The sequence below is a fragment of the Pollicipes pollicipes genome, unplaced genomic scaffold (genome assembly GCF_011947565.3).
Source record: "Pollicipes pollicipes isolate AB1234 unplaced genomic scaffold, Ppol_2.1 Scaffold_7231;HRSCAF=8579_pilon_pilon_pilon, whole genome shotgun sequence".
Taxonomy (NCBI): domain Eukaryota; kingdom Metazoa; phylum Arthropoda; class Thecostraca; order Pollicipedomorpha; family Pollicipedidae; genus Pollicipes; species Pollicipes pollicipes.
The window spans coordinates 41,327,456-41,348,445 of NW_023597034.1; positions in this window are offsets into that span (position 1 = coordinate 41,327,456).

Sequence of the window (20,990 nt, forward strand, 5' to 3'; positions counted from 1 at the left end):
CGCATGGATTTTGGCTATTCACGCTAAGTAAAAGTGTATTGTTAGGATGTGAAAACGAGTAATGTGCTTGGACAACAGGCTTGTATAGCTGTATAGGACTGAATAGCAGGTCGTTTGATGTAAACAAATTAGATGTCCCCTGTAAGGTGATTAACCTATGGCAGGTCAAGGTCAGGTCATGGCTGTCAGCGAATGACACTTCTAGGAAATCCTTCAATGCGATGCAACAACGGAGTGTTTGACGAAGCCATGCATATCTTAGATTCTTAGGCAATAAACTAACTGGATCAGAATTACAGACAATTCAATTTACCTACGGTCAGGTTTCAAAGTCAGACCGAGTTCAAAACTAATCTGTTTTTTACTCGAGAGCCTGGTTTATAGGGTGGTTTCTGTCGCTGCTTTCGAATTTATTGCTAACAGGGACCGTGACAGACATGCTCCATTGACATTTTAAAGTTCAGAAAAGTTCATTGACCTAAACTGACCCAGGTCAACATTTTGTTTTGAGGAATATACCACCTAGCGTAATTCCTAACGCTTATTCGAATGGCAAAATGATAGCAATCTCTCAGGTATTGGGTCACCTTGACCTGATAAAGGTCAAACAATGTCACTGAACCCCATTGAGCATCATTGATCTTTTGCTTAGAAGAGATATTAGCTTCACGGTGGTTGCATGAGGAGGTCTACCATGATGGGATGGATGGGCATGAGGGGTAATGAAGGCACCAATCTGGAGTTCGACCTGTTTAATCTTATTTTAACCCTAGTTCACGATGACCTAGGAACCTTAAATTTCAATATAACTTAGTTCACGTATATGCCAACCCACCTTGTATATTAAGTGTCTCTGCCTATCTTATTTTCTATATCTATGTGGGTCAAATTGCCCCCAGTCGAGCAAGAGAAATTCAACCGGCCACCCAGGTGCGTGCAAGGGTCAAATTCAGGGCTATATGGGAGATCCATATCAGCAAAAAGGTTTTGGCTTATTTCGGATTTTTAAACATTAAAATATTAACCAGAGCATAAACGATCGTCCGTCAAAAGTCCCGACTTCTCAAGGTCATCTTACAATGTCAAATCAGCCTCAACTGACGGCGCACTTCATGCTATCCAATAGGTACTGGCCGATTAAGGATTTCAAGCATCACAGCATTCACTCACCCATGAATCAGCGTCTGCAAAGGTGTGACCTGTCAAGGTCACCCTTCAAGGACAGATTCAGGCTCAAATGATGGGCAGCTTCTTATTATCCAAGAGTTTCCAGCCCATCCGTAGTATACACACATTGGTCAGTGGGGAATTTGGTGGTATTTGCGGCCCCTTGCTGCCATTGGCTGTTCGGCGTATTTCAAGGGAAATGTTACACGCTTGAAGATATGAAGATATGAACTCCAGAACGCCAGATATGAACGACTCAACAATTATATCTTTCTTGGCTTGATCGCCCTATGGACAATAGAGTAGCAGGATTTGAATGGCGTTATTATGGCATCATGGATGCCTGGGTAAGTCTGCACAAAATTGTCTGCACATCTTTGTGGGTGTTCAACTCAAGTTAAACTCAACTCAACTAAAACTCAACTAGAGAGACTTAGGTTTTGCATCGAAGGGTCTTCAAGATGCTTAGTTCAGTTCAAAACTTCTACAGATGTCGAACCCCCTAGTTAAGTTAAGAGGATGTTATTAGATAAAGTGATGACTTACCAATAATCAAGAGTTTACTTACTATTCTAGAGCCTAATATTCTTCTATTATATCATTTTAAAGAGAAGCAACTATTTGGGCGACATGGCTGGTGCAAGCATGGTCAGATAAAAGCTGTATTGTGCCGCTGTCATTTTCCTTTTGGTTGCCGTTGATTGCTCTACTCCACTGACAAATCTCAAAGGGTGTCATGGGGTTAAACGAAGAGATGTTACCAGGTTTATTGCTATCATTATCATTATTATTGCAAACCTTGGCGAAATCCAGCGAGTGGCTTTTCTAGCGCCGCGTTCGTACATCCTACATAGATAAACACATGCAGGTGAGACGAAACGCCAGAGATACACATACGATGTTATAAAACATAAGCGACGTGTGAAACAAACAGCACCCGCACGTCATGGCCATTTGGTCGATTTAGTTACGTTCTTTGATGGAAGACATTGCTTTGCCCTTGAACTCATCAAAGTTGTTGCACTGGCGTGTGGCAGCAGGGAGGCGATTCCACGCCGCTACGGCTCAATAGGGAAATGCCCGCTTCACACACTCTAACCGAGGGTGTTTTTTAGCGCTCGTCTGCGGTACAGTTTCGTCAACGGTGGTGGTGCTGGTGTGCCGCTGAGATACTTCAGATCGGCGCCTGATCAGATTACTGATAGCCAGTGGCCCATCAGGCACGTAAATGACGCGCTGCAAACATATGCAGTCGCGGTAGGTGACAGTCTCGTCGAAATTGGACCAATTTAGCTGTTCAAGGGATTCGCCTGTCCCCCCCCCCCCCCCTACTTGTGCAAAGGCGCGATTGTCGCAAGCTTTCAGATGGACGGGACGTTTCCAGTGGTGATAGAGCGGTTTATAATGTGTAACAGGTGAGGACCAACCATTCCAAAATCCTTCCTGAGCACGGATAGGCACACAGTGTCCGGATCTACCCCCTTGGAGTTGCTCATGCGGCGCAGCGCGAAACTAAGCTCCGACAGGGTGACCCATCTGACGCGAAAAGCGCCACTGACCACCTTTGGCAGCCGCAGAGGCAAGACCGCACCGGGTTCGCTGTTCAGGGTGGCGGTGATACGCTGTCCCACTGTGGCGAAGTATTCGTTGATTTTGTCAGCGTCTGTCGGGTCCAGAGTGTTGGTGGATTTTGCCGGTTTGTTAGCGATGGCTTATTTCTTCACCTTCCATCAGGTTTTCTTTGATTTTTCGGTAGGGTCGCACTTGAAGAAGTCAGTTTTGGCAGTCCTGAGTCGACTAATGAATTCCTTTTTGAGGGCCCTGTATTGACGTTTTGCCTCGTTCGTCTTCGTGATGTCACGCGCGCGCCGAGCGGTGTCGCGCCTCGCCTGCAGGTCTTGCAGCTCCTCGCTCCCGTTCAACCAGGGACACTCAGGGCGGCGGAAGCTGATCATCTTGACAGGACAGTGAGCGTTGACGTGCAGGTTCCAGATGTTCAGGAACTTGGCGTATTTGTCATCGGCAGGCGTGGCACTGTAGATGGGCTGCCAGTCAGCCGACAACATGTCGAGCATTAGGTGGTCAAAGTCGGTGTTTGTTGTCGATCTGACTGTAATGTGTCGCTGGACAGTTTTGGCTTTCGGGAAAGGTGTGTCCAGAGTGATAAGGTAGTGATCGCTGATGTGGCATGCAATCACTTGCAATCTGATAACATAGGTTGCTTCGTTTAGATGTGTGGAAGAGCTGGCAGACCAAGGATGTTCCAGAAACCACGTGCTAAAATGCTCCTTTCTGGAGACAAAGTTGGGGTGGCCACTGTCGCACCGGCCAGACCATGCCCACCCACGCACATTTCTCTGTTTCATGAGCAGGTGCTTTATTCAAGACAACCAGTGTTTGGTCAAAATAATTTGAGCGATCGTATTCATGGATCATGTACTGAAGCATTGAATAAGTTTATTTTTGAACGGCCTTCACAGGAACAGGAAGCATTTCGTTTAATGACGGAGCCGGCAGGACCTCCCGGTTAACTCAGAAATAGAACGCTGCAGACAAAGCCTGGAGACCCCCGTTCACATCCCAGCATTGCCAAACAGCAAATTGGGGTTGCGGCGCTTGTACTATGTAAATAAATAGAACATTTCAACAGGCACTCAAATGCATTTACTAAATATTCAGCGACTGCAACAGTACAGATATAACCCATATTGTCACAATTACAAGATATGTCATGTCAATGTCAATGCGAGACGTCAGTAGGCTTGCCCACACTTTAATTACTTAAAAACAACCTTAACTCGTCTACAAACAAACATATGCAGTCGCGGTAGGTGACAGCCCTTTCGAAATTGGACCAATTTAGCTGTTCTCGGCATTCCGTGATGTGATCCCGTCTGCGTTTGCCAGCAACAGTTCTGATCGCGAAGTTAATAGCCTTATCCAGGCGCTGGCGCTGAACGGCTGTTGTCGGGACCCACGCAGGTAAGAAATATCTGATGTGAGAGAAGACCAGAGACTCAATCAGGGACTTTACTGTGGGGCTGGGAAGCACGTGCCTAAGATTGTTAATAGCTATGAGGGAGCCAAAACAGCGCTGAGTAGTTTTGACCGGTTGATGCTGCCAGTTGAGATTTTCGTCGATGAGCACCCATAGTATTTTTATGTACTCCGGAGACAGATTCACGCTCAGCCCGCCGACTTTGCGGGTGTTGGCGGGAGTGTCATCAAAAACGAATTCAGTTTTTAATGGGTTGGTTTTCATGCCATTGTGACAAAACCATACTGAGACTGCAGTCAGATCGGATCCAACACACGGACGCAGTTGTGCGAGACCACATGCAAATGGTGATGATTCATGCATGAGCTGCATGTCGTCTACATATGACACCAGTTTACACGTAGCTGACACATAACACTGGATGTCGTTGGTAGAGAGGATGAACATCAGCGGTCCTACTATGCTGCCCTGAACCACGCCATATCATGGCTCCGCCCGTTTCACCCTTCACAGCTTGTCGGCGGTCGGCGTAATAATCCGAAAAGTAGTGCGGTGAAATACCATAGCATTGCAGCTTGGCTAAAAGAACAGAGCGGTCTACACAATCAAAGGCTTTTGGCAGGTCAGTTGAGCTGATAGTGGTCACCATGCCGGCGTTCATGTCGTTGTTTATGTGGGTAACTATATCGACGGCTGCATGCTCGGTGGAGTGGTGAGGACGGTGCGCGTATTGTGAGTCAACAAGAATGTGGTGACTAGTCTAAAAGCTGGGTGCAAACAACCTTCTCCGTCAGCTTGCTTACAACACTGAGAACGGTGATAGGCCTGTAATTCGACGGCTCAGACGCGTGTCCCCCCCCCCCCCCGCCCCCCACACACACACTTGTGCAAAGGCACGATTGTCGCAAGCTTTCAGATGGACGGGACGTTACCAGCGGTGATAGAGCGGTTTATAATGTGTAACAGGTGAGGACCAACCATTCCAAAACACGCTCTGAGCACGGATAGGCATACATTGTGAGGACCTACTGCCTTGGAGTTGCTCATGCGGCGCAGCGCGAGACTAAGCTCCGACAGGTGACCCATCTGACGCGAAAAGCGCCACTGACCACCTTTGGCAGCCGCAGAGACAGGTCCGCACCGGGTTCGCTGTTCAGGGTGGCGGTGATACGCTGTCCCACTGTGGCGAAGTATTCGTTGAATTTGTCAGCGTCTGTCGGGTCCAGAGTGTTGGTGGATTTTGCCGGTTTGTTAGCGATGGCGTATTTCTTCACCTTCCATCAGGTTTTCTTTGATGGGTCGCACTTGGGGCAGGGTCGCACTTGAAGCAGTCAGTTTTGGCAGTCCTGAGCCGACTAGGAAATTCCTTTTTGAGGGCCCTGTATTGACGTTTTGCCTCGTCCGTCTTCGTGATGTCACGCGCGCGCCGAGCGGTGTCGCGCCTCGCCTGCAGGTCTTGCAGCTCCTCGCTCCCGTTCAACCAGGGACACTCAGGGCAGCGGAAGCTGATCGCCTTGACCGGACAGTGAGCGTTGATGTGGAGGTTCCAGATGTTCAGGAACTCGGCGTATTTGTCATCGGCAGACGTGGCACTGTAGATGGGCTGCTAGTCAGCCAACGACAGGTCGAGCATTAGGTGGTTGAAGTCGGTGTTCGTTGTCGATCTGAGTGTAATGTGCCACTGGGTAGTTCTGTCTTTCGGAAAAGGTGCGTCCATAGTGGCAATGTCGTAATTGCTGATGTGGCATGCAACCACTTTGGCGTGATGAGTGATATCAGGAATGTTGGTTATGATGTGATCGATGAGGGTGGGAAGGGCAGCTGGATGGGTGGGTTGCCGAACCAGGTCGGTCAGAGAGTCAGGTGGTGAGCCCTGGAGATGGTAGGCGACGCCCACGACAGCTGATCTGGTGCTCCTGCCGGTGATGTCCAGCCATAGTGCCTCCAGCCCCCCCGCCGGGTCTGACATCGTGTCGAGCCCGCGTGCAGAGGGCGCCTCACGGAGGCCGATGGCGACAGCGCCGCCGCGAACGGCCCGTGTGCCGCCGCGAGGAATCTGACGATCGAGGCGGTGTATTTTGAAGTCAGGAAAGAGAAGACTGTCGACGGCGCTGCCCGGAGATGCTCATGTTTCCGAGATGCAGAGACAGTCAAGATGCTCTCCCTCCAGTAGCAGACGAACGCTGTCGATCTTGTCAGATGACATGAGTGATTGTACGTTGACATGAACGATACGTATCCGTTTGCTGGCTTGTGTTACACTTGTGCCATCAGCAGGCAGGCGAGAAGGGCACGGGTCGAGTTGTGCCCGGCTAGCCGGTGTAGGCGCTCCCTCAGCCGAATCGCCAGAGGCCCGGCGGATGGTCTGACGCAGGGTCAGCCGAGCCGGCCACGCCAGGCAGCGGGGAGGGACAAGGGCGGCCGGCCGCTCGCCCGCCCCCAGCCCGGCGCGCGCCGGCCGGTGTCCCACGTGGACCGGTATGACACGGCCAGCGGCAGCGGCGGACCCAGGTGATGGCGCACACGGCAGCCGGGTGAGAACGCGATCATAGTCGTGGCACGGACCGCGGAGTCTCTCAGCCTCCAGTGGCTCCACGCGGCGCCGCTGCAGACGGCGGCCAGCCCGCCTCCCTCGGCGATGCCCGGATCCGTCTCTGCGCAGCAGCCCCCGTTCCGCTGCCGGTGGCGCTACCTCCGCCCAGTCACGTGATTCTCGGTAGAGTCGGTAGAGGAGTTATTGGTGCTCTGATTGGCTCGCCAGTCTGGTGTACCTCTCCGAGAAACGGTAGAGCGCGGGACGTTCAAACGTGACCTGTTGAGAATGTCATTGATAGAAGTAAACAAAGCGAAAATATAGACACAGGTACAAAAAAAAAACATTTATCACTTCTATACCATAAGCACTAGTTAAGCGTTTTGGCACTGTCCCGCGTTAGCTATCAATGAAAAATGTCATCTCTTACATTAGATCACTTCCATCGGTTGCCGAACTGCCGGACTCATGAGACCCCCTGAAAGTGCGCGGTTTCAATATTTGTAAAGAAAACAACTCTCCGTATCGTTTTGAAGAAGACTCAAGCGATACTGAAGGGGTAGAAATTGGTACTTGATCAGATTTGTTGACAGTGGTCGGGGGTTCGGGGCTCAGCAGGTGCAACATTTTCTTGTTTGCTTTTTGTTAATGCTGACCAAATTAACGTAGAAATCTGATGTTATCTGAGGCCCTATGCACGCTGTGTATGACACGCGTATGACCTGGGTCTGATTAACAAGTCTTCAACTGCTGGCGAAAAAAAGTTCCGGGGAGGTAGTCGACTTGCATAATTCATCTTTGGTGCAAAAAAAAAAACAGTGAGAAGTGCATCCTGTGCTTATTATAGCCGGCTACAAAAGGGTATATGCAAGGCGCACCCACTTAACAAAATATTCGCTGATCTTGAAGCGTCGCAACAAATCAAATATCAGACAATGCTCAAGTGAATTGAATGCTGCTTTAAAATCAAAAGCAGACAATGTACTCGGGCTGTCCGCACTTGTAACGTAGGCAGTTACATCCTGTATGGCCCTTAAAACATCACGATTGTGTCGTCTTTTGATAGATCCATTTTGATTCAGATCATCCTTTTTGAATGTTTGAGCATGAAAACATTCATACTATATGAACTAACCTTCGTTGACAAGTTCTGACCTCTCAAGATCACCCTTCAGGTACAAATTAAGATGTTCTTGAAAGGTCCGGACTGTATCACCGACGCTAGCGTATGCGTTGAAAACAATTCTGATGCTCAAAAGTTCGAAATCGACCGGATTTTTTGGGGTTAACATGGAAATCCTCGCTAATTAATATTGTGGGATGACCTTGAGAGGTCTGGACGTTTTAATGAACGCTAGTTGATGCATTAGTTAATATTCTGATGTTTAAATGTTCGAAATTGTACAGTGGCTGTTTGGTGACACCGAATTCCCCGTCACTTGAACATGCATTGACCTTGGGGTGACCTTGAGGGGTCAGTACTTTTAACATACGCTAGTTCACGCGCTGGTGACTATTCTGATGCTTAAAAATCCAAAACCGGCCGGTAACGTTTCTGTGTTATGGAGTTTCAGCCAATTAACCTTGAATTTGACCTTGGAGGTCACGTGATGTTGAAAAAGGACGTCCGATTCGTTGTTCTCGTGCCATAGTTGACCATCTGCTGCGTTTTCTTCGTAATTGAAGCTCGTCGGTACATAAATAACTAAATAAATCGCTAACCTCAACGCACGTCCAGCACGCCCATTTCGTGTAAAAAGCCAGTGAAAATTCTTCTCTCAGCAAAAATCTTGCGACGGCTGTAGGCAGTGTACTTTTTATGGTCATACATATTATGAGTTTGAAGGGTTGCGCATCGTACAGATCAGGTAAGAGGCACCATAATACTAAAAAATCATCACGCGTCGAAACGCTTAACATTGCACGGGTGGCGCTTCCAATCGAAATCCGAGACGCCGAGACATCTTCCCGCACATTCACGAGGCCGTTAATTGGCTGGACCCCACTGGCAAAGCAGAGGCGGCTGTTCCCTCGCCTTCCTCCAGTCATCACCATCCTGGGGAAGCAACTGACCACGGGCCCCTAGTGCATTTATACAACCTATGAAAGCCAGGGTGTCGAGACAGGACAGGTGTGTTTTGACTGGCATTCTGTTTTTCCTTTATCCTTATTTACTTTTTGATTATTTTCATTTTCCAATTGGCATTTTCCAATTCCTTCCTTTTATCCATTTGACTTTCGTCAGTTTGACTCTGTGCATTGACCTTTATGTATTCGATATTTATCCATTTGACTTTTATTACTTATGATTTTTTGTCCGTTTAACTCTTCACATATAGATCTTTCCCTTTGTACCCTTCATTTTACTTTTTGGTTTTTCACTTTTTGTCTTGTTGACCTGTTGTCATTTTGCCGCTTTTTCTTTCCGTCTTTGCTCTCTCTCCCTCTCTCTCTCTCTCTCTCTCTCTCTCTCTCTCTCTCTCTCTCTCTCTCTCTCTCTCTCTCTCTCTCTCTCTCTCTCTCTATCTATCTCTCTCTCTCTACCTCTCTCCCTCTCCCTCTCTTTAAATATACTGAGAAAGTACGTGTCAATATGAACCTATACATACTCTAAACAACTCAATCTGATAACATAGGTTGCTGCGCTTAGATCTGTGGGAGAGTGGACAGAGCAAGGATGTTCCAGAAACCACGTGCTAAAATGCTCCTTTCTGGAGACAAAGTTGGTGTGGGCACCGTCGCACCGCCTAGACCATGCCCACCCACGCATGTTTCTCTGTTTCATGAGTAGATGCTTTATTCAAGACAACCAGTGTTTGGTCAAAATAATTTGAGCGATCTTATTCATAGACCATGCACGGAAGCATTGAACAAGTTTATTTTTAAACGGCCTTCACAAGAACAGCAAGCATATCGTTTACTGATGGAGCCGGGAGGACCTCCCGGCTAACTCAGAAATAGAACGCTGTAAACATAGTCTTGGGACTTCTGCTCACATTGCAGGATTTCCAAACAGTAAATTGGGGTTGCGGCGCTTGTACTATGTAAATAAATAGAACATTTTAACAGGCTCCCAAATGCATTTACTGCCGGTGTGGCATTGCAGCACCAGCAGCCTACACAGCTCATCAGCTGAGCAGACGTCATACGGCCAGCACGGGACACGCTTTACGCATCGGGGAGCCCGTCCGCAGCGGTCTAGGCTGCACCGGGACAGGCTTGTGAAGACCGTTCACTGAATGTGCAGAGCATGAGGTCAGTGGGCTCTGGAAGTCAGTGGTGGGCTTCCAGTTGTCTACGCTTTGCGGTAGATCCAGCCCTACTGTATCTCACCCGGAAGCGGCTGATAGAAACACATGCATGTTGTGGAGTTTTTGCATTTATTATGCTCAATTCACCTGAAACGCACTAGATCGCGGCAGCTGCGGCGAACCCCGCGCAGGATCCATTTGTAGGCCTTTGGATGACCTTTTCGGTGCAGTGGGTGCATCAACGTACGCCATCTAAGGTTAAATTTCCCAAGTCACCGATAATACGACACTCAGTGCAGCTGCAAAATTAGCCGCGATGACATTTGCGGCATGCACACTTCTTTACGAGGTGACAGTGGTAGCACGGATGTTTTCGAGAACACGGCGACTGACTGCAGTCACAACTGCACTTCTTTCCCCTACAGTGCCACCATTTTGTGAGCCATTTTGTGAGCGTCGTTGTCACGGCACGTGTCTCATGTCAACGGGTGCCTCCCCCCCATAACCTCATGATGACTCATGCGAGGAGTTAATGCCAGGGGGTGCTTTGACCTCTGAAAACTTGTTGTGGTGGCCGTACTCCGCTGTTTAAATATATAAAAAAGAGGGTAACACTTTGATACGATTTCATTTCACTCACTGTTGTTTAGTTACATCTACCTGACATAGTTTGACAAGAGCTTTCTAATGCTGTTTTCGCTGTGGCTCTGGTTAGTGCGTCGTTTGCAAAACTGTATGTAGCTTAGCTTTCTGTAAAGTTGAGGCTCTCGCACGACGAAGGTGGAAAAAGCCGCTTATGGGTGAAGTTTAGTATTCTTGTCATTTCAGGGATCACTTGATTTCGTCGTGGAATACTGGGTGCTGCATGCTACAGCGGGACGGTCTTTGGCTTATCGCTCTACCCAGCGTCTGTAGTCTGTAATGACAAAAAACAAGGTTCTTGGCAACGATGCATTTTATGCTCACATTTAGTGCTCCAGCACTAACGCAGGTGGCAGCCATAAGTGCTTTTCTTTCATCATTGACACAATTTGTGCAGCTGGGTACCTCTTTGGATGGGCCTTGCATCACGGCCTCTGAGTTAATTTTGTAGATTCCTCTTCTTACTGTTAGTCAAGCGCCCCAATCACATGAATGCATTTACGGACGGGAAAAAGTGGCTTATGTTTTTGTGGCATGCTTGGCTCGGCTGTCTTATTTTACAGCACACAATGGTGCCGTCATCTTTCATTAACCCAGCCTTAGGACGAGAAAGGACGAATCTGATTTCCCTAAAAGTAAACAGCGGACAGTATTTGCATACCAGAGGTGTATGTAACTTCAGGTAATGAACGCATCTTCCGGAACCAGTGGGGAGGGAGAGCATGGGTCTCGCCTCTTTGCTCTACGTTGGGAGGCGGCGGGATCTGGATTTAGAATAACACTGGATGCAAGGTAATTAAGGTAATCGCACATAAAAGGAGGCGCCATCTTTCTTTACCTGAAAATCAATGGCAACAAATTGAAAATAACGAATGTATATGGCCCCTCAGACCGCGACAAACCCGCATTTTGGAAGAAGTTGTTGAGTTAGCCAATTCTGACGATCACAACGACGTAATATTTTTATGGTGACTAAAACCTAGCCATGAATCCAGAAATGCATATGCATATAATAAGCGGCACGAAAGAATGTCTAAGGAAAGTTTTTGATGAGCTCGTTGATTTGCAAAGTTTTCTGGTCTAAAAACAAATGTTTCAAAATGTCATGCCATGTAGATTGGTAATAAGGTACTTAAAAGTGAAAAGATATGGCCTAACATTGGTTTGAACTTAGTAAATAAACTCAAGATTTTAGGGATTGTTTTGGAACCAAATTGCCACAATACTGTCCAGTAAAAGATGTCAGTAAAAAAGGAGGCAATCTTGAGAACAGTCAGAATATGGCAAAATCGACATCTTACTTTGACCAGGAAAAGAGTTGTGGAAAAACGTTATTACTGTCACAGATTACTCATATTTTGTTCTCGCCTCCATACCACAGCCTTGCCACAATTACGGAAATCACTTAAAGTACTATTCACTTTATATGGGGGTCGAAAAGAAACGCCATCAAAAGAAAACGATCGTGTCAATCTTTGTTTGACAACGGCTTAGCGATGATTGACATGCAATCATTTGCGAAACCTCAAGAAAAAAATGGATCAAAAGATCCATGATTGGATAAGTTCCACTTGTTGCCTACTTGTGCCACACAACATTCAAATAGATTGCATTTGAAACTTCTGTATAGTGGCTTTAAAGAAGCAAGCAGCTAATGTGACGAACCGTTTCTGGAGAGACGTGGTCTCTGCCTGGATTTCATTTCCGAAACTGTTCTCTATATACTCTCTCTATATACCCCGTGCACTTCTTTGCAACAAAAACATATTCAACTCTGATGCTGCTAAGTTTAAAAGTGGGAAATATAGCAGGTGGGCGAGAAGAGGTATAATATTTGTGGCCGATCTCTTCGAGGACAGGAAACTGATGTGCCATAGATGTAGAGAAATGTGTAATATTCCCTGCATATAGTTTATTATAGCCTACTGCGCCATCTGTCAGGATCCCTAAAAAGAGATTAGGAGAAGGGATGGTATCAACGACCGTCAATGCCAGGACGCGCGCAATACTTTTCAAAAAATACGACATTCACAATATTTTTTGCAAGACTGTTGTTTCAAAATGACCACGAAGCACAGAATGACGTTTGTAAAATCAAGAACAGGTGGGTCAGAGACGTTGAGGCTTTTGAGCTGTTCTCGGTCATATATGCAAGCAGCAGTTTTATCAGTGCAACCGGATACACGTCTTTTCAGTTCAGCAAGTTATGCAAACTTTCATCCACTAACACTTTCCTGAACCTAATCCAAGCGCGGGAAAACGATCTATGGTTGTTCTGTGGAAGGTTCGGAAACTTTAAAACACTTATTTTGACATGCCAATGTAGTAAAAAAAAGTATGGGATGAAATTTCTCGATATCTATCAGAATATGGCTTGGGACAACTCAGCAACAAGGTAAAAATATTCAGCGACTGCAACAGTACAGATGTAACCCATATTGTCACAATTGCAAGATATGTCATGTCAATGTCAATGCGAGACGTCAGTAGGCTTGCCCACACTTTAATTACTTAAAAACAACCTTAACTCGTCTACAAACAAACATATGCAGTCGCGGTAGGTGACAGCCCTTTCGAAATTGGACCAATTTAGCTGTTCTCGGCATTCCGTGATGTGATCCCGTCTGCGTTTGCCAGCAACAGTTCTGACCGCGAAGTTAATAGCCTTATCCAGGCGCTGGCGCTGAACGGCTGTTGTCGGGACCCATGCAGGTAAGAAATATCTGATGTGAGAGAAGACCAGAGACTCAATCAGGGACTTTACTGTGGGGCTGGGAAGCACGTGCCTAAGATTGTTAATAGCTATGAGGGAGCCAAAACAGCGCTGAGTAGTTTTGACCGTTTGATGCTGCCAGTTGAGATTTTCGTCGATGAGCACCCATAGTATTTTTATGTACTCTGAAGGAGACAGATTCACTCTCAGCCCGCCGACTTTGCGGGTGTTGGCGGGAGTGTCATCAAAAACGAATTCAGTTTTTAATGGGTTGGTTTTCATGCCATTGTGACAAAACCATACTGAGACTGCAGTCAGATCGGATCCAACACACGGACGCAGTTGTGCGAGACCACATGCAAATGGTGATTATTTATGCATGAGCTGCATGTCGTCTACATATGACACCAGTTTACACGTAGCTGACACATAACACTGGATGTCGTTGGTAGAGAGGATGAACATCAGCGGTCCTACTATGCTGCCCTGAACCACGCCATATCATGGCTCCGCCCGTTTCACCCTTCACAGCTTGTCGGCGGTCGGCGTAATAATCCGAAAAGTAGTGCGGTGAAATACCATAGCATTGCAGCTTGGCTAAAAGAGCAGAGCGGTCTACACAATCAAAGGCTTTTGGCAGGTCAGTTGAGCTGATAGTGGTCACCATACCGGCGTTCATGTCGTTGTTTATGTGGGTAACTATATCGACGGCTGCATGCTCGGTGGAGTGGTGAGGACGGTGCGCGTATTGTGAGTCAACAAGAATGTGGTGACTAGTCACATATTCTAAAAGCTGGGTGCAAACAACCTTCTCCGTCAGCTTGCTTACAACACTGAGAACGGTGATAGGCCTGTAATTCGACGGCTCAGACGCGTGTCCCCCCCCCCCGCCCCCCACACACACACTTGTGCAAAGGCACGATTGTCGCAAGCTTTCAGATGGACGTGACGTTACCAGCGGTGATAGAGCGGTTTATAATGTGTAACAGGTGAGGACCAACCATTCCAAAACACGCTCTGAGCACGGATAGGCATACATTGTGAGGACCTACTGCCTTGGAGTTGCTCATGCGGCGCAGCGCGAGACAGCTCCGACAGGGTGACCCATCTGACGCGAAAAGCGCCACTGACCACCTTTGGCAGCCGCAGAGACAGGTCCGCACCGGGTTCGCTGTTCAGGGTGGCGGTGATACGCTGTCCCACTGTGGCGAAGTATTCGTTGAATTTGTCAGCGTCTGTCGGGTCCAGAGTGTTGGTGGATTTTGCCGGTTTGTTAGCGATGGCGTATTTCTTCATCTTCCATCAGGCTTTCTTTGATGGGTCGCACTTGGGGTAGGGTCGCACTTGAAGCAGCCAGTTTTGGCAGTCCTGAGTCGACTAGGAAATTCCTTTTTGAGGGCCCTATATTGACGTTTTGCCTCGTTCGTCTTTGTGATGTCACGCGCGCCGAGCGGTGTCACGCCTTGCGTGCCGGTCTTGCAGCTCCTCGCTACCGCTTCAACCAGGGACACTCAGGGCAGCGGAAGCTGATCATCTTGACAGGACAGTGAGCGTTGATGTGGAGGTTCCAGATATTCAGGAACTCGGCGTATTTGTCATCGGCAGACGTGGCACTGTAGATGGGCTGCCAGTCAGCAAACAGCAGGTCGAGCATTAGGTGGTCAAAGTCGGTGTTTGTTGTCGATCTGACTGTAATGTGTCGCTGGGCAGTTTTAGCTTTCGGGAAAGGTGTGTCCAGAGTGATAAGGTAGTGATCGCTGATGTGGCATGCAATCACTTGCGACCTGATAGCATAGGTTGCTGTGTTTAGATGTGTGGAAGAGCTGACGGAGCAAGGATGTTCCAGAAAGCACGTGCTAAAATGCTCCTTTCTGGAGACAAAGTTGGTGTGGCCACCGTCGCACCGGCTAGATCATGCCCACCCACGCATATTTCTCCGTTTCATGAGTAGGTGCTCTATTCAACACAACCAGTGCTTGGTCAAAATCATTTGAGCGATCGCATTCATGGATCATGCTCTGAAATATTGAACAAGTTTATTTTTAAACGGCCTTCACAAGAACAGCAAGCATTTCGTTTACTAATGGAACCGGGAGGACCTCCCAGTTAACTCAGAAAGAGAACGCTGCAGACATAGCCTGGAGACACCCATTCACATCCCAGCATTGCCAAACAGTAAATTGGTGCTGCGGCGCTTGCACTATATAAATAAATAGAACATTTTAACAGACTCCCAAATGCATTTACTACCGGTGTAGCATTGCAGCACCAGCAGCCTACACAGCTCATCAGCTGAGCAGACGTCATACGGCCAGCACGGGACACGCTTTACGCATCGGGGAGCCCGTCCGCAGCGGTCTAGGCTGCACCGGGACGGCTTGTGAAGACACTGAATGTGCAGAGCATGAGGTCAGTGGGCTCTGGAAGTCAGTGGTGGGCTTCCAGTTGTCTACGCTTTGCGGCAGATCCAGCCCTATTGTATCTCACCTGGCAGCGGCTGATAGAAACACATGCATGTTGTGGAGTTTTTGCATTTATTATGCTCAGTTCACCTCAAACGCACTAGATCGCGGCAGCTGCGGGGAACCCCGCGCAGGATCCATTTGAAGGCCTTTGGATGACCTTTTCGGTGCAGTGGGTGCATCAACGTATGCCAGCTAAGATTAATTTTCCCAAGTTACCGATAATACGACACTCTGTGCAGCTGTGAAATTAGCCGCTTCCGATCAGATAGTGGGAGCTACGACATTTGCGGCATTCACACTTCTCACCGGTGTGACAGTGGTAGCACTTATGTTTTGGAGAACACGACAGCTGGCTGCAGTCACAACTGCACGTACTTTCCTTACAGTGCCAGCACGGATGGCCCGGGAAACATCGTTGGTGTTCGCATCGGCAGTCGCAGGTACGTTTAAGGGCATGACAGTGCCAGCACGGATTTCTGTTGTTACAGCGGAGGTGGTCGCAATCGCAGTCACACTCTTCCACCTGGCTGCACTTGCGGCAAAACCCGACCTGCCCACACCTGCCACCTGAAACGAAAGATCGGAGTTCTAATGGAGGCAAAAACGGCGAACGCAGGCTTTGATGACATGTGCATGGCTGTGCTCGATCATTTAATCGACCCGGTAAACAAATTTCGGTGCTGGGTATGGAACGACAACGTTCGTCGTGATTTTTAAAATGCAAAATACTTTCAAAGGTAATTAGACTGCTCCAGCATCCAATGCATCCAGAGATAATGAATGCTCTGAGCGTTTAATACATCCCGAGTAATGACTGCTCCAAGTCCACTGTATACAAAGATAACAGCTGCTCTAGAGACTAGTGTATCCAGGGATAATGGCTGCTCTGAGAGTCTAACACATCCCGAGTAATAACTGCCCTGAGTATAATGCATACAAAGATAATGACTGCTCCAGCATTTAATGCATCCAGAGATAATGAATGCTCTGAGCGTCTAATACATCCCGAGCAATGACTGCTCTGAGAACAATGCATACAAAGGTAATAGCTGCTCTAGCGCCAAGTGCATCCAGAGATAATCGATGCTCTGAGCGTTTAATGCATCCCGAGTAATCACGCCTCTGAGTCTAATGTAAACAAACATAATTACTGCTCTGGGCGTCTAATATATTACAAAGGAATATGAAACACACGTGCAGATATACAAGCATTCATTCCGGAAGAAGAGCACACTCATGTGACTGCCAAAGGCATGAAGGAGCCTCCCAACCGCTGCGGTAATTGTTTACAAAATGGCTGTCACCTGTTGGGGAAAGCGACCTTTGAAAGGTTCATGGGCCCGCGTGAGTGTTGAGTCAAGTGCCGCCTCACACTTGTGAAAGACGCGTTCATTTTACCTGTGGCCTCTGTCGTCGAGCTGAGCGCCAGGACGGCAACAGTGACGCTCAGCAGGAGCACCGCCAGCTTCATGGTGACCTCTGGAGGTGTGGGCGGAGGCTCGGCAGATCGATGTTTGACCGCTGCAGCTGAAGCCCGCTTATATAGGGACCTGCTGCCTTTCGCATTGCAGATCAGCTGTCATGCAAAGGTTGTCAAAAGTACATCATTTTGTAAGCGTCGTTGTCACGGCACGTGTCTCATGTCAACAGGTGCCTCCCTCCCCATAACCTCATGATGACTCATGTGAGGAGTTAATGCCAAGGGGTGCTTTGGCCTTTCAAAACTTATTGGCGTGACCGTACTCCGCTGCTTAAATATATAAAAAAGAGGGTAGCACTTCGACATGATTTCATTTCACTCACTGTTGTTTAGTTACATGTATCTGACATACTTTGACAAGAGCTTTCTAATACCGCTTTCGCTGTGGCTCTAGCTAGTGCTTCGTTTGCGAAACTGTATGTAGCTTAGCTTTCTGTAGAGCTGAGGCCCCTCGCACGACGAAGGTGGAAAAACCGCTCATGGGCGAAGTTTAGTATTCTTGTCGTTTCAGGGATCAGCTGATTTCGTCGTGGAATACTGGATGCTGCATACTACAGCGGGACGGTCTTTGGCTTATCGCTCTACCTAGCGTCTGTAGTCTGTAATGACAAAAAAACAAGGTTCTTGGCAACGATGCATTCTATGCTCACATTTATTGCTCCAGGACTAACGCAGGTGGCAGCCATAAAAGCTTTTCTTTCATCATTGGCACAATTTGTGAAGCTGGGTACCTCTTTGGATGGACCTTGCATCACGGCCTCTGAGTTAATTTTGTAGATTCCTCTTCTGACTGTCAGTCAAGCGCCACAATCGCATGAATGCATTTACGGACCGGAAAAGATGCGTTATGTTTTTGTGGCATGCTTGGCTCGGCTGTCTTATTTTGCAGCACACAATGGTGACGTCATCTTGCATTAACCCAACCTTAGGCCAGAAAGATGAAGCACTCGATAATAGAACACTGCAGCGTAATACAACACGGCTATCACAAAAGTATAAAGAAACCCTTGGACAAGACGATGCAGCCCCTTACGTATTCGTATTCGAATGTTACACATGCATGTGTCTGGCACGTGCATATGTACGTATGCATGTCCATATCAAAACGACACTGGCGGAGAAAACCTGTCATGAGCCTACCAAATGAGAACAGTTTTTGTGGTGGGCTGCTATGTGCACGTCACACCAATTAACATCTTTACCCGCAATTTTCCCAAGCTGACGCTTAACACACACTCGGCTGAGGAGGGAAGTCCAGTTAAGCCCCCTACATAAGGCTTTTCAAAAACTTTTTCCAAAAACTGAGAACCTTTTGCAGGAATGAATCATTTGCGAATGGCGCAGTAGGCCACGCTTAACTTTTTATAGCTGCAGGTGGTTATATAGACTGGTGGATCATTTGGTATAGAAGCTGGAGGCACCTTGCGAGTTCACGTACCTCTGGCAGGTACAAGCCAGGCGGTGACTGTCAGCCAAGGTAATTCCTAGGAAAACCTACAATCTGATGAGACAGCGGATTATTAGACCAAACAATACATATCCGAGATAGTTCCTTAGACAATAAAGCAATTGAACTACGATTAACAATACATTCCATTGACCTAGGGAGATATATGATCATTCGGCCATCGAAAGTGGAAAAGGAGGGAAGGTCTGCCGTTAAAACTCAACCCCTTCAAGATTAAGCAGGCTCTGTCAGAGTTTGGCAATTCCAAAAACGTGTTAAAGTAGCGAGACGGAGACCTGGAAGTTCAGTTTTCGAAGGATGAGGAGATCAGGAGGATACTGAGCGCCGAGGAGCTGGGTTTCCGGGCTCGTGGACGGAGTCTGAAGTCCGTGGAGATAGAGGTAAAACCCCATTCTGGCAAAAACTCAGTACAGGGTGTCATCAGCGGCTGGGGTCTGAGGGAGGTGAGCGCGGGTGCAGTCGTCGAACGCATGACGAGCCGAAGGAATAACGAATGCTAAGCACCTTATGAAAAGGGTAGGTGGTGAGCTGGTGCTCACGGCGCCGTTACTCTCACCTTTAACTGTTGTCTAGTGCCAGAGATGGTACGAATCGGGTTTACTTCCTTTCCGCTTCGTTTCTACGCGCCAGATCCCGCGTAGTGTTGTAAGTGTCATCCGTTTGGGCACTTCAAGGACAGATGTCGGAAACAGGTGACCTGCGGGAAATGAGCAGAAGTTGGGCATGACGCAAAAACTGCAAGTCACGTTCCGCCGAGGTGCCCCAGCTGTGGCGGAGGTCACCCAGCGTGGTTTCACACGTATGACATCTGCAAAAAGGTAAAAGAAGTCCTAGCCATCACGGTGAACAGTGGATCAACTGAACGTGAAGCTGAAAAGAAACGCAATGAAAACCACCCATTCCGCTCTTACCGGGGACGCGGCCGCTGCCCAGCCGAGGACCCATTCCGTGGCGACACCGGCAGCTGCTGACCTGTCGACTAATACAAAAATGAACGCCTTCCGAAACATGACTTTGGGTGACTTCGTCATCCTCCTTACACAGCTGTTCCGCCCTAAGGTGTGTCACCGTCATGTCTCGATATGACAGGCGTGGTCTCCACCTCGCCTGGCAACGCGACCCCTCCGCCGTCGGGAGGGCCGGCAGCGCCTGAAGCGACCCTCCCAGACGTCTCCCGGAGCAGCCCCGGAGCGCTGGGGGTTCAGAGCGGCGTAACTGCGTCCGGAGCCGGGAACCAGGTTCCGACCGAGGGTTCAGTCCGGCGCGGTCAGAGGCCGCTTGGCATCTGCGGATAACCGTCGACGCCGAAGGGACCTGGTCTTCCCAAGGTCTTGTGCAGCCGATCATTTGTGATGCTCTTTATGACCCTGTTGGCCACATGTGCCCTTTTCCTTTATCTTCTCGGTGGTATGCTGAAGACGATTTTACAGTGGAGCATCCGTGGACTCCGCGCCAATGGCTGCCTGCATCCAAGAAAGCAAGCTGGCCAGGGACGCACCTGTGTTGCTCAAAGGTTACGTCTTATACCGAAAAGACGTAGCGACAGATACCATGGCTCACGGATATGTAGCGGTAACTGTACGTCACAGCCTTCCTTCCAGACCGATAGCACGGCAAGCAGACATATAGGCAGTAGCTGTGGCTGTCTGCCTCACCACGCCCACCAAAACGCTCTGTTCCTTATGCATTCCACCAGGTATAACCATTTATCTAGCATCCTTGACCAATTGGTGATCCAGCTACCCGTATCTTTTCTTTTACTCGGCGACTTCAATAGCCACAATACCGCTCGGGGATGTACTGAGACGTATGACGTGAGACGGCGCATTGATCGTCTTTTACGCCAAAATGACCTCTGTCTTCTAAACGCTGGCAAGCTAGCACATCTTACTTTACCCCGACTGATATATTCAGCGATTGATCTGTCAGTATGCTCACCATGCTTGATGCCGGCATCTTTTGGTCGGTAGACGGAGACACAGCTGGTAGCGACCACTTCCCGATTTCGTTAATGCTGGGTTAACGAATTCGGGAAGTGGTCACCATCGGAAATCGGGGGCTGGGTTTCGTTGACACACGCAGCTTAGAGTCCGACCCCGGCAATGGAGTACGACTGGACTGGAAGGGTTTCACCCAGAAGTGTGAGGTATGTATCACTCCTTAACAGGGCACAGCGCATCGTCACCAGTTGAGGACTTTGGTCGAGAGTGCAGCACATCGCTGGGAAATTTTAATCCATGTATCTTCCAACATCTACTAGGGTCCCGACCAAT